At 41.3% G+C, this 6,961-nt stretch overlaps 1 non-coding gene across 1 annotated transcript; it reads left to right on the top strand.

Annotated features, from left to right (window-relative positions):
- Positions 1-1,832: 1,832 nt before the first annotated feature.
- On the top strand, positions 1,833-1,939 carry LOC125592117. The gene has a single exon (XR_007327967.1). It is a non-coding gene; the product is annotated as a small nucleolar RNA R71 (small nucleolar RNA).
- Positions 1,940-6,961: the final 5,022 nt, after the last annotated feature.

Here is a 6,961-nt window from a genome sequence, read left to right as displayed (position 1 = left end):
TCAGGGCCTGTTGAAGAGAGTCCTCAATCGCTAACTCTTCAAGGAAATCATCAGCCAAGGCATCCATCTCATCAATGTAGAATATTTCTCCTTGAGTTGTGGGCTTCTTCATCATCTCCTTGATATCAAAATGGAGAATGTGATCTTTTCCAAGGTGGAGATCAATTGTGCCATCTCTCACATTCACCATTGCTCCAGCAGTCGCCAAGAAAGGTCTCCCAAAGATCAAAGGATCTCTAGGCTCTTCATCCATCTCAAGCACTACAAAGTCAGTAGGCACTTCACAATTTCCTATCTTTACAGGAAGATCTTCTAGGATGCCAATGGGGAGCTTGACAGATCGATCAGCTAGCACCAAAGAGATCTTGCACTTTTTATATTGTGTAAACCCAAGCTTCTTGGCAATGGATAGTGGCATGAGGCTGACACTTGCTCCCAAGTCACATAGACATTTCTCAAATGTCAAAGGTCCAATGGCGCATGGCAGGGTGAAACTACCAGGGTCTTCTAGCTTCCTTGGGACAGTCATTCTCTGAATAATGGCACTGCACTCGTGAGTAAGAATCACCATCCCTTCCATCTCTTTCTTCTTTTGTTCTACAGCATCTTTCAAGAACTTGCTGTATTGTGGAACCAGCATAAATGCATCAATTATGGGCATGGTGAGCTGAACTTCACTCATTTGCTTGTCAAACAAGGCTTTGTATTTCTCTAGGAGTTGCTTTTTGAATCTTCCAGGAAAGGGAAGTTTTGGCTCATAGGGAGGAGGAGTGAACAATTTCTCCTTTGTTGATGTAACCTCCTCATTTTTGTTCTCAAATTTCTCCTCTCCAATCTTTCTCTTGCCCTTAGCTTCAACTATCTTCTCCAATATTTCCTCATTAGTTTTCTCATCCACAATCACCACATCATCATCTACATTGATGACCACCTCCCCACCTTGTTTCTCATTATCCTTAATGAGAACTTTAGGAGGCAACTCTCTTCCACTCCTTAGGGTGATTGCCTTCATTGTCTCCTTTGGGTTTTGTTCAGGCTTTCCAGGTAGTGTACCTTGTTGGCGACTTGAGCTGGCTGTCATAGAGACAAACTGGTTCTCCAAGTTTTTGAACTTGTTGTTTAGATCATGGTAATTCCCATCAATCTTGTTGTGTAGATTTTTCAGCTCATACCCTAATTGTTTCTCACTTCTTGCTTGTCCCTCCAATAATTGTTTTAGCATCGCTTCAGTACTACTCTCTTGTGGAGGTTGTGTTGATGATCCAGCTTGTTCTTGTGCAGGTTGATTTGGTTTTGGTGAGAATCCAGGAGGGAAGTTCTGTTTTGGTTGGTAACCACCTTGGTTGTTGTTGTAGAATGGCTTAGGCTGATTGTTGTAGAATGGTTTTGGCTGGTAGTTGTTGAATGGCTTCTGTTGGTTGTTGTAGAAGGGTTTCTGTTGGTAGTTGTTCTGGTTTTGATAGTCATGTTCCTTCTTGTACCATGTACCCTGAGCATTGACATAGTACATATCTTCTTGGCATTCTACTCCATCAGCTTCAGAAACCATATGTAACTCCTCCTTCTTGTTCTTTTCTGATAGTAGCATGTCAATCTTTTCTTGTATTGCTTTCAGTTCTCTTTTTGTGGTCATATCTTCTCCTCCCCCACTTCTGTCTCTTCTGTCATATTCATCATTGTAGACAGAATCACTCTGTGCCATGTTCTCCAAGAGTTCTAATGCATCTTCGACAGTCCTCCCCAAGTAGTTTCCATTGCTTGCAGTGTCAAGCTGGCTTTTGAATTTAGGCAAGACTCCTCTGTAGAAAGTGCTTAGCAAGCTCTCATTGTTGAAGCCATGGTGGGGACATTGAGACAAGTAGGTTCTGAATCTCTCCCATGCCTCTGAAAATCCTTCAAGTCCTTTTTGTTGAAAACCAGAGATCTGATTTCTAAGGTTTGCAGTCCTTGTAGCAGAGAAGAACTTGTTGAGGAAGGCCTTCTTGCATTCATCCCAAGTTGTGATAGTATCACTTGAGATGTTTTTCTCCCAAGTGTGAGCCTTGTCTCCCAAAGAGAAGGGAAACAATCTGAGCTTGAAAGCATCCTCTGAAACTCCATTTGTTTTTGACAAGCCACAGTATTTATCAAATCTGTCAAGGTGATCTAGTGGGTCTTCCAAGGCAAGTCCATGGTACTTGTTGTTTTCAATCATGTTGATGAGGCTGGACTTGATCTCGAAATTGTTGTTGGCAACTGGCGGTCCCCTAATGCCCAACCTATTCCCATTTATGTTAGGTTGATCATATGTACCGATGGCCCTAGCTTGGCGTTGTGGTTGTCTAGGTCGAAGGTTGGCAGCTCCTTGACCATTGCCCTCTTGAGCAGCTCCAGGAGGAACTTCTTGGACATTTTGTCTATGATCATCAACTTCATAGACACCTTCCGGTTGATTCGGGTTTCTCTCCATCTCAAGCCCCAATCTATGTAAGTGGGCTTGCTTTTCTCTTTCTCTTCTCTGTCTTCCCAACTCTCTTTCTAAGGCTTTGATGTTGTCCACTCTTGGTGCAAGATTTGTTGATCCTTTGCTTCTCAAGTTCATGCACCTGTCATCCAAATATATATGAAGATAGATAATTAGTAACTTAAAAACAAAGTAAAACTCAGTCTCAAGCAAAGACTCAAACGCAATGTCACAATCAGACTAGGATTGGCAACGGCGCCAATTTGATAATAGGTTTTTCTGCCTATTGCAAATGTTGTAGTGTAGGGGGGTGAATGTCGAACCAGTCCTAGTGATGTGAATCAGTGAGAATACAAGTCATTTCTTAAGCTAAGCAGATTCAATAGTTGTGAGTGTGTGACAAGTAACAATAGCAAACAGAGCAATACAACAAGGTTTTAATCAATTTAGACAAGTGAATCCATGGGTATTGGGAATTGACTTCAAGTAACTAAGATCCAATCTAGGTGACAAGCTTTCAATCAAAATAATCTCTTAAGTCTAAACACAATCTTAGACAAGTCCTATGTCTAGGTAAATGCCCATTTGCTTAGAAATCATTAAACATCAAATGTCTTTGGCTTAATTCAATCAAGCAATCTTTAAGTTCAAGTTCAATAACTATCTAGCAATTTTAACATCAAGTGTCCTTGGCTAATCTCACTAGAGCTTAGTTGAGTTGATTCAAACACTTCATCTAATCATGTCTGATGAGAAGTGTTTAGAAATCAGGTTTAGAGTGATCAAGACTAAACAAGCATTAAAAATACTCAACAAGCAAGTTCATACAAGGATCTAATACAATAACACCATAGATCTTCACTAAGTTACTCTAATCTCCCTAACCCATGAATTCTTAAGGAAACTACTCACTAATCTTCATGAAAACACTTAATCTCATAATAGATTGAAGCATATTCAAGTAAATACAACAGAGAATAAAGATAAACAAGGATTAAACAAGCAAAACGAAATTAGAACTCAAGAACAGATGATGAACAATTGAAGAACAGCTCAAGAACACTAAGAACAATGATATTTCAAAGAGAGAGAGTTTTGACAAGTTTTTCTTATTACCCAGTACCCTAATCATGTTTCTTGCCCACTCTTTGGATAAAAAGAAAGCAAATATTATACAGAAAAGTAGGAAAAATCGTGCAAAGGAAAAGTGGGTGGAAGAAAGTGGGAAGTTGGTTAATCCCATCAACTTTCCAGTGGTCCCCGGTAAGGGTTGATACACCTGTAGTAAATCGATTATAACTTATCCAATACATCTCCAAATGACTTGAAACCACTTCCATTGGAAAGCTAACTCAATTTCCAGTGTCTCCACAAATTTTGAGCTTCAGAAAATATCTTTAAGGCTTTCATCCGTGTTCATCTTTCACTCTCTGAAATTCCATGATTCGGGAGCGACCTCGCTGTGTCGCTGCGAGAGGTCGCTCCGGATCCGTTGTCTCCGGGTGATCAATACGCGAGCGACTCTTTCCTGTCGCTCTAGTGAGGTCGCTCCAGACTGGTGATCAGAGCGACTTGGTGGTGTCGCTCCGGACTGGTCGCTCCCATGCCTTGCTCGCCCAATGACCACTCTAAACACTCCTTTTTGAGCTCCAAATGCCTCCAAGTGTCTCCAAGAACTCCATGTGGTACTCCAATACCTGATAAGGACTCATGTATGCAAAATGCAACCTAAACATGGCTAAATCCTAATCTATATGATCAAAATGCACATGGATGAATGGATAAAACAATAGAAATATGCAAGATATCATCCACCTAGGTGTTGAAGATCGTTCAAGAAGCGTCTATGCAACTGCGACGACCAACACCTTCTTTGCTTTCTTCCTGCGTCTTTGTCAGCCTCTCTCTTCCTTCTTCACCACTGTTAACGATCGGATGTTTTCCCATACTTTTATCTATCTCCACAATGGTCTCAATCATCTTTGTTTGCAACCGTTCCTAAATCGCAAAATAAAAATATTTAGAGCGTTGTCATAAGTTAGCTAGTATGCGTTTCAATATGGATATCTTATATATGCGCATAGCAGCTAAAGCAGTGGGAAGCTCATCATCCTGATAGCTGTTGTTGAAACGGTGCCAGCAACGAAGAGCAACATGACCCATTCTGCCACAGATTTGACACACCGGACGATTTCCATGTGAAGTTTGAAGATCTGGTTGTGTTGAACGCTAAGTGAGGGCTGAGTTCAGTAGAGGAGGAAGTGTAGCTTTGAAGTCTGTCATCAAAGCTTTTGAGACGCGAAGTGATGTCTTCAAAGGTCGGTGACGATTTTATTTCCATAGATCCTTCTACACTTGTCTTAATAGGTTCATATTCTTGTCCAAGACCATGAAGAGCTGCAAATATCTTCATTTTCTCAGTTAGGGGGCTTTCCAATAGACGCAAGTTGGTCACTGATGGTCTTGATATCTTTGAGATAGTCAGCCATGCTCTTCTCATGCTTGGAGACAGTCTGAATCTTGCGTTGAAGACGACGGTCTGTTGAAGTGTTTACCTACTATGGCCCAGATCTCTTGAGCTGAAGTACAATGTAAGACCACACTCTGGATGTCTTCAGTAAACGAACCCAGGAGCCAAGGTTGAACGACCTGGTAGTGTGGATTTGGCACCGGTGTTGTCTGGCCAGTGATGATAGAAACGTTCAGTGTAGCTCTACTCGCTGAGCTCTGATACCATAAAAGCGGAAGCTAAAGCTTCAAAGATAAATGTTTCTTTGATTGAATGTAAGATGCTTTCGGCTCAGTTTCATTACAAGATAGAGTAGTGTATTTATACAACTGAACTTAACTCTAGTTTCACTATTCCAGATGGCAAGATCCAGAGGATTCTGCTTCATCAAGGGCTGAGAAACGATTGTTCAGCTGTAATGGAGGAGAGCCGGTCGTACTGTTGTCTTGCTTCATCAATATGCTTTTTTCCCTTTTTATCCGACAAAGCATTCGACCGTTGAGGCAGAGGACAAGGCTTTTGTTTGATGGGCTGATGGACAAGACTCTGTTGTGTGGTCTTGCTAATAACTAGCTCTGTTTTTCCTGTTATGAAAGAAAAACTCGTTTTTTTTTTATCTAAAATTTCTAACTGATAAATAGCAAGAGTCACATTTCTTGTAAAAAGAAAAGTTGTCATAGCTATTGCAACAACAGTTCTTACTTTCCAGCTTAGAAGGGGTGTATAATCTTCTTGAGTGACAGGACGATAACTGGTGAGAGGTAGTCGGTTAGGTTACGTTTGTTGAGAGAGGCGATATGCTCGTGAGAGATCGCTAATCTTGTTGTAGTCTGTGAATCACAGTCATTGGAGTTTGGATCTTATCGTTCTCGTGTTGCCATAAGGTGAATATAAACAAATAGAATAACCAGGTTTATGACGTTGGTAATAAGGCAAGTGGCTTCATTCAACCACCATGACGTCGTCAAACATGGCATTGCGCTTGCTACACCGCCGCAGAGGAAAGAAAGGGAAAGCAATCCGGGTTGTTGCTTTCGAGACCAATCGGGAGAGGAGAAGACGACAACGATCGCGTTCCTCGGATAATCGCAGACTGAGTTCTTGTAGGTGTTCAGAAAGGTGCAGCCTTCGCACGCCCATTTATATTCATGGTTCGAGGAAACTGAAAGGGACGAAGGGATGGAGACAAGCAGATCATGAAATTGAGCTTCTGTGACGGATAATTGAGGGATGAACATTTGGTGGATGACCTCCTAGAGGCTAGAGGAGGAGGAAGACGATGACCAGAGCGAGACGGTGTGTTCTGGTTACTAATTTTATTTATTGATTTTGACTTTGACTTCGGTTTCCATTTAACGGTTACGTGTTTGAAGGTGAACCGTAATCAAACCGAACCTAATGCGAATTCAACCAAAACCATACAATCACATGTCGAGGGAATACAACATGTAACAATAACATTTACGAGGACATATATTATATTTTGTTTAAAAAAAAAAAAAAGGAGGACATATTATGCAAATTTTTCATTGTTTATGATCAAAGAAAAGTGTCGCTCACCATGGAAAAATAATAAAAAATCATTGAACGATTAACCAGAGTTCATTACAAGGTTTCTTAACACCTGTTTGGCTATGCCATCCACGTTAGAAACCAAGGATCTACTGACCCAATAAAAGGAAACTGAAACGAAAGCTAAAGATAGAGAGTTGATGTCACTGAGGATTCCGTGCAAATCTGAAACATTTGAATCATCCTTGATTGCCGTCATCAGTATACTTGAATCAGACTCGAAAGAGATTTGTTTGAAATCCAACGAAATCGCTGCCTCCATCGCTGCCAGTAACGCCAACCCCTCCGCCACAAGGGGTGATTTAACATTTGCAAAAGTTTGGGACCCTGAACAGAGGTGTTCCTTCCCAATGCCTACAAACTCCCACGCCACACCCACCTGGTGCCCTTCCCTGCTCCACGCCGCATCTGACCTACAGAAATCTCGTTTTTTGGTC

The sequence above is a fragment of the Brassica napus genome, chromosome C8, assembly GCF_020379485.1.
Source record: "Brassica napus cultivar Da-Ae chromosome C8, Da-Ae, whole genome shotgun sequence".
NCBI classification, from domain to species: domain Eukaryota; kingdom Viridiplantae; phylum Streptophyta; class Magnoliopsida; order Brassicales; family Brassicaceae; genus Brassica; species Brassica napus.
This window is presented reverse-complemented; position numbering and strand designations above follow the sequence as displayed.